General features: G+C 44.4%; 1 pseudogene; it reads right to left on the bottom strand.

Moving 5' to 3' along the window:
* Positions 1 to 580: 580 nt before the first annotated feature.
* On the bottom strand, positions 581 to 1,178 carry LOC104667899 (annotated as a pseudogene).
* Between the last annotated feature and the right edge of the window lie 9,698 nt (positions 1,179 to 10,876).

The following is a 10,876-nucleotide window of genomic DNA, read 5'->3' on the forward strand; positions in this document are numbered from 1 at the left end:
GCGGGGGGACTGTAGGTTTTGCCAAAGGGTCAGTATAAATCTGGCATGCAAGTAAAGGATCGCCATTCCTAAGGCAAGCAGGTGACACTGTCAGTAAATTTAGGTGAAGCTTTTTCTGACCCGCCTCTATAACGGAGGGTTGGTTGGGCTCTGGTTTGGATACAGACAGAATGTCAGGGACGACACCTGCTTCTCACTTGGAACTTGGGCTAAACTTTTCAGGAAACTGTCATTCCTCTGCTGCAACCCATCTCACCCCCTTTCACCTACCACTAGCAGAGCGACTTGGGAGGAGCTTGAGCCAGCTAAAACCTATAGGAAGCACATCCCCAGAGACCTGGCTTTCCCAGCCTCTCATCTCCTCCCTTCACAGCCCTATGGTTAAGAAATGTCCCGCCAAGCGCTTTTGGATTTGAGCTTTGCTGGAACTTTGCTTGTGTCTTGAGACTTTTGAGTGCACAGCAGTTCTGAATACCAGCCTTCATAGTCTATTCTCCGAACTCAAGAATGCAAAAACTCTTCTCCTTTTTGAATTTTTTTCTTTTTCTTTCTTTGGCTTTTAAAGGAAACAATACATTTGCTAGAAAAATCTCAAAAAAATAATGATTATATACAAAATAGTTATCTGAATGTGGATTCTGTACTGCAGCAAAAGCAACCAAGCTCCGGAACTCCATTTGCCCTTCCTCAGTATCAGGTGCATCATGCCGCTGCTGAAAGTGCAGGTGAAGGCCACCCACACCAGGATGGAGGAGTAGCCATTGCTGCCTTCTTTGGTCAGGTAATAGAATTCCATGTTTCTCTCGTGAATGTCTTCATACCTGTCTGTATAAATGGAGGCTGTATTCATGACACACAGACACGACATTAGCTGGATGATGGAGGTTAGGACAAACCTCTCTCCCTGATTCAGGCTGAAGAGCTGGAGCATGAAGATGAAGAAGGCAATGCAGCAGAGAATGGTGGAGAGGATCACGGTGGCCTGGACAGCCTGGAGCATGGAGTACTTTTTAAATGTGTCATTGATTACTGTATAATTCATGTTGTTGGTACACAATCTCCAGACATCTGCAAAAAACTCATCTCCTACCCACCAGGCATTGTTGATGGTGGCGATGCACCCGCAAGGCTGCAGAGTTGATGTGGAAGGCGATGATGAAAGCAAAAAGCACCAACATTTTCACAGGGCAGGGGAGGCAAGTGGTCATGTTTAAAGCCCAGAGCAGGATGTGCCGGTTCTGATGGCTGCGTTGGCTGCTGGATGGATGGACAGGCTGGGATGTGAAGTGAGGCCACCCGGCTGTTTTGAAGCTCTCTCCTGACTTACTTTTAATTTGGTTATTTATTTATTTTTTTACAAAACATACTCATAAATGGAAATTACATAGATATCTTTATATATCTGTATGTATTTGCATATGTTTATCTAGCTACATATATCTGTTAATAAATCTTTAAAGCATGCAAAGGAATCTGAAATTTTCTTTGAGTATTGCAGGCTATCTTAAATTCACAGACCTTAACTTTCCTTTTTTTTTTTTCTTTCTTTCTTTCTTTTTTTTTTTTTTTTTTTGAGACGGAATCTCCCCCTGTCACCCAGGCTGGAGTGCAGTGGCATGATCTCTGCTCATTGCAATCCCCACCTCCCAGATTCAAGTGATTCTCCTGCCTCAGTCTCTCAAGTAGCTGGGACTACAGATGCCCACCACCGTGCCCGGCTACTTTTTGTATTTTAGTAGAGACAGGGTTTCACCATATTGGCCAGACTGGTCTTAAACCTCTGACCTTGTGATCCGCCCACCTCAGCCAACCAAAGTGCTGGGATTGCAGGTGTGAGTCATCGCACCCGGCCGCTGATTTTTGTATTTTTAGTAGAGACGGGGTTTCACCATCTTGGCCAGGATGGTCTGAATCTCTTGACCTCATGATCCATCCACCTCGGCCTTTCAAAGTGCTGAGATTACAGGCGTGAGCCACCACACCTGGCTTAGACCTTGGCTTTTCTACCACTATCCAATAAGTCACCTCTTCAGTCAACCTAACTAATTACCAGATTGTATTCCAATGTCACATGTTCAAAATACAGAGCTCCTGAAAAGATGTAACCTTTCAATGGAATTAGTATTTTCAAGCCTGGGTTTGGGCCTTTAATTTAAAGCTAGTTTATCTCGGTTCCTGTGTTAATCAGAAAGAAAAGAAACAGTTTCGACTTGGTGTTGAATGTCACTTGAGGTTTTAGTAAATTTCTTGCTCACAGATTGGAGCAACAAAAAAGTATTTTCTTTTTGTATGTATGTATGTATGTATATATTTATTTATTTATGAGACAGAGTCTTGCTCTCTTGCCCAGGCTAAAGTGCAGTGGCATGATCTTGGCTCACTGCAACTCCTGCCTCCTGGGTTCAAACGATTCTCGTGCCTCAGCCTACTGAGTAGCTGGGATTACAGGCACCCACCATACCCAGCTAATTTTTGTATTTTTAGTAGACACAATGTTTCACCATGTTTACCAGGCTGGTCTCGAACTCCTGACCTCAAGTGATTTGCCAGTCTCGGCCTCCCAAAGTGCTGAAATTACAGGTATGAGCCACCACATCCGAACAAACAAATACTTTCTTTAAACACATTAAGTGCAGCAAAATTTATGTCAGAGTATTCTTCCATTTGTTTACTCTTGTGGATATACTTTAAAGAACTAATAAGATTTTACAGGTATGGAAGTTTATTTTTATATTACTATCAGTAAAAATACCTATTAAAACTTTGAAATGTTATATCTTTATTCTGTATACATATTGAAATAATGACAGATAGACCTGGATATAAAAATACTGTCATGCTCAGGGTCAGGTTCCATCCCCAGCTGAGAGCCGAGGGGAGTGGGTGGATGTGGGGCAGGGAGCTGGAGGAACACTCGAGAGACAGCAGGTAAATGAGACATGGCTTTATTCAGCAGCTCCTTCATAGGGTCAGTGTTACATTTATACACTATACAAAAAATAGTGGCTGCGAGCCAGGTGGGGAGCTTCTCTATGTTATGTCTGTATGGCTATGATTATAGAAAACATGGAACTGTGTGCCTGTGCCACAAACCCGTTTAGTCATCCAGAACGTTTACCTTGGCATATCCCTGCTGCCCTATGCCTGGTTGGCTGCAGTACAGTCATATTTCTTACACTCCACCCCCCTAGGCCAAGAGGATCCTCTTTGGTGGTGATTCACACAGAAAGCAACAACCTACCACTAATGTTCCTGTTATGCTACCCGTGATTATGAAAGCCCAACATAAGCCAGAGCCCAGAGACACCCACCATCTCTGCAGGGGTTCATCAGTAAGGTGTTCAATTGTCTTAATCCCCTGTGACATCCATTGTAAAGTTGTCATTATGTTCCAGTGGCTGTCAGGGATAAATGTACAACATTGTGTCCCTACAAGGGCATAAGTGCTACCTTGGGCAACTGTGACTATGTCTAAGGCCATCTGGTTTTGCAACACCACCTTCCTGATTGGATCAACTTCATCAGTTAACAAAAAGGGGTATAACTCAGGTATAACTCAGCACCTGAGCTGTGTCCTCCACAAAGGCTGCAACCTGCTTTTCTACAGTAATGGCACCTGGTCCAGGGATAGTTGTTGCTAAGGGATAGAACCACCTGGGGGACCACTGCACTCACAAAAAGCAGGATGCAGTGCCTCCCAGTTATACGGATGACTAGGCAATGTGGGAAGAACAGTGGCAGGCACATAGGGCCACCCCCACGTACAACATCCAGTTCAACTGACTGGCAGATATGGCCACCCTGTGTCCCCACACAACCATAAACTCCCAGGGGTCACAAAGTCCATGGGGGCCCAGCCTTGGTAAGGGCACTTGTTCTACCACATCCTTGGTTTGGTGACAAGTATTATGTTTGCACAAATCTCAGCAGGCAACTATCTCACAGTGTCTTTACCCCAGTGCTGCTCTGTGCATCGTGGAACCTGAACTAGGGGCACCATGTGTTTTCCCATTAGCCAGTCTCATCCATTATGGATGCTATGAGTCAGCCAGGGGACAGGCTGGCCATGGGTTCTGAGACATCCCCTATCCAAAGCCTTCCATGTTGCATCCCACCGATTGTCCGTGGGACCCCAAGCCTCTAGCCATGTCTAGTTCCGTATAGAAGCTAGATGCATGTGCCAGGGCAAGTTGTCTGCAGCTGCTGATGGAAGAGCAGTGCAGATCTAACAGTTGGAGACATTGGTCACCTTGGTGTAGGTGTGGGCCCATTTCATGATGCTGTTTGAGCATGCCAACCTATGACTGGAACGACAAAGCAGGCACAGGTACTAACAGGGGCAAATCACATTCCTTAGGCAAAATACAGGCTAACTTTTTATCTCTGGATAACTATGCAGCCACTGAGGGCTTCTGCCCTGGGCAATGGTACCACATCTTACCTGCTGTGCATGGTTCTTTCGGATCCTCTACCTCTGCTAAAGTTACAGGAGAGCTCATGATAGCCACATGGACAGTACATATGTCTCCCGGAGGAGGGTGCCTTCTCTGGCCATTCAACTGTGGATGGTCTATCACGGAGGCCACACATTAAATACCCAAAAAGTAAAAGATTCGTCATACTGCAGACCCTCCCTCCAGGGGGCTGCAATAGCCAACCATCTGTAATGAGGAGCTTGGAGGGTCCGTGGCTAACACCAGGGTTTTGTTTGTTTGTTTGTTTCCCTACCTTTGGGGGCACTGGGGGAGGCAGTAACAGATTGCTAATCATTCCTGTATTTAGTTGGAGAAGGTCATCCTTCCTTTTATAGATTTGGCCACGTAGCCTGGCCCTATGTGGTTTGGTAACTAACTAGATAATTCTGTAACTTTTAGGTAGTTAACCACAAAGTGAAGCTTTAATAAACTGCCCAGCTATTACTGCAGATTGCCATAGGTGTTACCTCCTTGGTGATCACTATTTACACTTCCCTGAGTTTAATTTATTAGCCACTTTGTCCATACTTGGTATTAAACCAGTGTCAGTACTAGGCTGGACTGCACCAGTAATCCAGGCAGCAGTAGTACCTCAGGATGCCCTTCCTACTGGTGAAGGCTCAGGATCTAGGGGTGCCTTAAGCCCCCTGGCCTTATCTTGTATTAGGACTACAGGTCCCAAGACTTCTTGAAACTCTGCTGCTAAGGGACTTGTACTCAGTGTACTCTGCTGCCCCAAGTAGGCACCCCACTTCACTAAAGTGGATGTTTGTGCCATCCCAGTCCATGGGGGGTCGTCATTACCCATGAATGCACCCAGCCATGCTTTCGGGTAAGTCATCTGCACGATGATTGTAGCCCATCCTGCCATGCTTTTATGAGCCTGAAGGGCAGCATAGGCAGTTGCTAACTGCTTCTTTATTAATGGATAATGGAGCTCAGCTCCCTTCCATAACTAGAGCCAAAAGCCTATTGGCATACTCAGGCGCTCCGTGTGCCACTTTAGGCCTCAACTTCAACTATCTGTGGTCACATGCACATTTAGTTCAAATGGGCATCCCTGACTAACTACCAGTAGGGCTTGTTCCTGCTGAATAGCCTTCTTGGCTACTAGGAAAGGCTGTCTCAGCTGCATCGTCCCAATTCCCAGGCTAGAAGGGCATTGCCACTTACAAATTTGTAAGAAAATCAGAGGTTAACATAACATTATCAACAAGATTATGGTACATGTTGGGGCTACACAATAGCCCTGCAGCAACACTGTGAAAGTCCATTGACACTCTCCCATGAAGTCAAACTGTTCCTGGCTCTCTGGAGCAATGTTTTTTTTTTTTTTTTTTTTTTTTGAGACGGAGTCTCGCTCTGTTGCCCGGGCTGGAGTGCAGTGGCCGGATCTCAGCTCACTGCAAGCTCCGCCTCCCTGGTTTACGCCATTCTCCCGCCTCAGCCTCCCGAGTAGCTGGGACTACAGGCGCCCGCCATCTCGCCCGGCTAGTTTTTTTGTATTTTTTAGTAGAGACGGGGTTTCACCGTGTAGACCAGGATGGTCTCGATCTCCTGACCTCGTGATCCGCCCGTCTCGGCCTCCCAAAGTGCTGGGATTACAGGCTTGAGCCACCGCGCCCGGCCCCTGGAGCAATGTTAATTGAGAAGAAAGCATTAGCCAAATCCTCCACACAGTGGCAGCATCCACTTTTTTGTCAAGTGGCCTATCAAGTCCGTGATAGAAGGTACAGCTGCATGCAGAGGTGGTGTTACTTTAATTCAGTTTGCTTTATTCAGTTTCTGATAATCCACTATCTTCGCCAAGCCTCATCAGGTTTTCTGACTGGCCATACTGAGGAATTGTAGGCGATATGGGTTCCATGCATTATTTGCACCTTCTCTAACTTCTTAATAGTCTCAGTTATCTCTGTATGCACCCCTGGCAAATGGTATTGACATGTGGAGGTAACCCATCAGGGTTTCGGCAGAACTTGGGCCTGGTTGTGTATATGTCCACACAGTCCCAGTTTTACTACACTGACTTGAAGTCTGAATTCTCTGGCCATGGTGTGCAAGTCCAGATCATTCAAAATGTCCACCCCCAGAATATATTCAGATATAAGTGAAATGTACATTGTGTACAGGCAGGGAGCCAAGTTGCCAATGCTACGATGCAAAGACACAGGTTTCACTTTCACTGACGGGCCTCCATAGCCATCAATAAGTTCAGTTTTGCCTGGAAAGTTACCCAGGTTCCCATAAACAAGACTGCAGTCTGCACCAGTATCTACCAGTGCTAAGATCTGCGGTACATTTGTGGGGGACTAGTGTATTGCTAGTTCCACATGCTGTCTTCAGTCATCCAGTTCCCCGCCTCATCCCTGTGCCAAGCACCTCTGCCAGTTCCCTAATTAATTAAACAGGAAAGGTCCTATGTCTTTGCTTATCTGCAAATAGTCCTTGAGTTAAATTGTCCAGGTGGGGCTGGGTTGAGCAACAGTATTTTGCCCCCTCTTAAGCATTTTCCAGAATTGCTGCTCTGGGGACAATAGCCTCCACAGAGATCCAGCACAAGATCCCTCAAGTGGGACATAAAGCATTCATCATCTGACCCCAGGTATTCAGATTAAATATAGCCTGCCACATACGTGTCTCCCAGAGTACCTGCACCAACTCAGTCTATGATTGCCATTTACTTACAATTTCTAGTGTCTCCCCAGCATCATTCCAAACAGTTCATACGGCTGCAATCAGCCACTTGATTAACGTGTGGTCACTTTGCCCTTGTGCCAACCATCCACACAGCTGCAGCCGCTGATGAAGAGAGAGGTGAGTTGTGAGAGAAGCCAGCTTATCTATCTTGGAGGTGGAGCAAGAAATGCTCTCATCCCCCTCATCCCAAAGATGGAGTAACCGGGCTGGGAGGGGCTCCCATAGATGCTGCTTGCATTGCTTACCTGACTCCCACAACTCAATGAGGGTATAAGCACTACAAGAGGTGTGTTCTGCCACTGTGAGGGGTCCAGGGGCTCTTTCCTAGGGTCCCACTGGCTGCTCACGTTCTACCTTCTGTCAGATCACAGGACAACCTCGCAGCAGAGGAGCCTCCTCCTCCTCCTCAGCATCAGACCCAGCAGGAGTGTGTGGCCTGGAGGATGGGCTCAAGGTTGCGCTGACATCTGTTTCCGACTCCTGCTCCAGGCTATTTATCTGAACATCTAAGTGCCCTGATTTCACCTGAAGGTCCTTCACCTCCAGGTTTTGCTCCAAGCTGTGCATTTGGGCCTCCGGGTGCTCAACTTGTGTCTGAAGGTCCTTTACCTGCACAGTGTCCCAAAGGGACTGAGCATGTACTTCATGTAGTGCAGTCAGAAATGCCCATCCGACTGCTGGCGAAGGTGCATTTCTTCTTGGTGCTGTGACCTTCCAGCTGCTTCAGTGCCTTCTCCACACTTGCAGAAGAACTGTCTACTGGCTCTCACATTTCCACTGTGGCCCATCCAAGCAGCACCTCTGCCACGGGTACCAGAGCCCATGCTGCAGCCATATAGCCAACATGGCAGCCTCAGGGGCTGAAGACCCACTCACTTCATGCTGCCAATGACTACACCAAATGTCATGCTCAGGGGCAGGTTGAGGGGAGGGGTGGGCATGGGGCAGGGAGCTGGAAGAACACTCGAGAGACAGCAGGTAAATGAGACATGTCTTTATTCAGCAGCCCCTTCACAGGATCAGCGTTATATTTATACACTACACAAACAACTGTGGTTGAGAGCCAGGCGGGGAGCTTCTCTATGTTATGTCTACATGGCTACGATTATACAAGACTGTGCATCTGTGCCACAAACCTGCTGAATCATCCAGGCTGTTTACCTCAACCTATGCCTGCTTGGTTACAGCACAGCCATGTTTCTTACATATACATAAGTACATAAATAAACATATACCTATAGGATTATATGAGTTTATCTATGTAAATAATTGTATATGCAAAAGATGTTCATCAGGAGACATTGTCAACTTCCCAGTCTATCTTAGAAACACAGATGAAGACTTGCTTCTTACCTGTATAGCTCCATACCATCTCACACTGAAAGATAGCCCTGAGCTGTGCTAAGGAAACTAGTGAATGAAGATGTGCTCGTGAATGAAGATGACTTCTGATGTAGATTTTTTCTGATCTGTTTTACTAGACATATGCACAAATGGACATTAAATAGCCATACTCATGGGGTCCACATTGTGTGTGTGTGTGTGTATATATATATATATTTTTTTTCCCTCACTTATCTTACATCAATATATACGTATGTAGAAAAATGATTACAAAGTAAGTATGGTCAGAGGTTATATTCATTTTTCTCAGGCCATTTGAATGCAATCAACCAATTAGTTCAGTGATGATTTATTCAATTCAAGCTACTCACCACATCATGTTTTAAAAATAAATGTGAAAATGTTTTTTGTTACCTGGCACATGGAAGTTTTTCATACTGGGTCTCATTAAGCCAGCACAAAGTGGTTCTATACATCCAGCTAGAAACATCTAGAAATGCTCTACATAAGTCACCTAGCTTTCCTCATAAAGAAGCTTTGACCTAGCCAATAAGAATTACCGGTGGCACTTCAGTGAATGTTCACTACTTCCTGATTAAAATGTGGTCAGGTACCATGTACCATATATTTGCTTTCAGTTTCACAATCTAACTTCTAAAATGTGACCTAAACTTTCTCTCTCTTACACAAAAACCCTACTTCAGCCTCAGAGATAATAAGACAAAAGTGTACTTTTATGTCACACATGCGCTGGAAAAAACAAAAACAGCCCCTGTCTTGACTGAAGCCATAATGAGAAATAATAAGTATTCTCAAATTGAGGTGAGGACCTTTGGACTGGGGGTGGTTCATCTCTGTCCCTATGTACAAGATAAAGCAAAATGTCATACTGGAAATGGCAATGAATGACATTTTCATCTCTCAGAAGTGAGCAACAAAGACCATTGCTTTCTTTGTATATGATAAATGTAGCAGAATATTTGCAAGACTATATCTTTATTTTTGTACTCTTGTAGATACACTTTATAAGCCAAGAAAGTTTATACTTGTATGTAAGTTTCTTCCATTCCTGTTAGTATTAATACCTATCAATACTTTCACTTTCTATAAATTTATACTGTATATAGATACAAAGATGAATACATCTGTATACAGACATACATAGGCAGATACATAAACACTCACAGAATTATATAAATATGTCTATGTAATTATTTATATATACAAAAAATTGTACTCCAAAAGACATTTTCAATCTCATAGCATATTCTAAGAAGGCATATGTAGAATTCTCTTCTCTTTCGCTCAGTAGAATGCCATAATGGAGCATAGTTATAAAATGTTTTTGTATAAACATAAGCAATGCTTCATCTTTAGGGTCAAGAACTGGGAAGTAAGCTGACAGTAAACGCATGTAATACTCTCTATCCACATTAGAATTTAAGAACACTTATTTTCTTCTTGTTGTATGCATGCGCCACTCACATCTACCTTCCCGGGCTTGCCTTGATGAATACTTAGTCACCACGTACATAATTGGCTGATTGAATCCACGTGAACGAAGTAAATGTGCTGGTTGAAATCATCTGGGCTGAGCTAATTGGCTGATTGGAATCACCTGGGCCGAGGTAGTTTACTGATTGGAAATACATTGACTGAGCTAATTTGCTGATTGTATTCACCTATCCTGAGGGGGCTGTGTAGGACTGATTTACTTACATTTTGGGACTGGTTTACTCATATTTGATTTAGTTATATTTACTTATATTTTGGGACTTTTTTTACAAGATGAACTCATAGATAGGCTATGCATGGATATGTTTATATAACCCCATGTGTTTGAATATATTTATCTATCTACATATCTTATATCTGTATATAACAAAGAAATAATAACAAACAATATTAAAGATCAAATATATAAATATGTGGGAGTGAACAATAATAAAAAATAATATCACAATTAAGATATCTCTCTTTTTTTTTTTTTTTTTTTTTTTTTTTTTTTTTTTTTTTTTTTGAGACGGAGTCTCACTCTGTCGCCCAGGCTGGAGTGCAGTGGCCGGATCTCAGCTCACTGCAAGCTCCACCTCCCGGGTTTACGCCATTCTCCTGCCTCAGCCTCCCGAGTAGCTGGGACTACAGGCGCCCGCCACCACGCCCGGCTAGTTTTTTGTATTTTTTTAGTAGAGACGGGGTTTCACTGTGTTAGCCAGGATGGTCTCGATCTCCAGACCTCGTGATCCGCCCGTCTCGGCCTCCCAAAGTGCTGGGATTACAGGCTTGAGCCACCGCGCCCGGCCGATATCTCTCTTTCCATTTGTCACATTCAGGCTGCAGTGTGACCAAAAATAAATGAG

The sequence above is a fragment of the Rhinopithecus roxellana genome, chromosome 12, assembly GCF_007565055.1.
Source record: "Rhinopithecus roxellana isolate Shanxi Qingling chromosome 12, ASM756505v1, whole genome shotgun sequence".
In the NCBI taxonomy this organism is placed as follows: Eukaryota; Metazoa; Chordata; class Mammalia; order Primates; family Cercopithecidae; genus Rhinopithecus; species Rhinopithecus roxellana.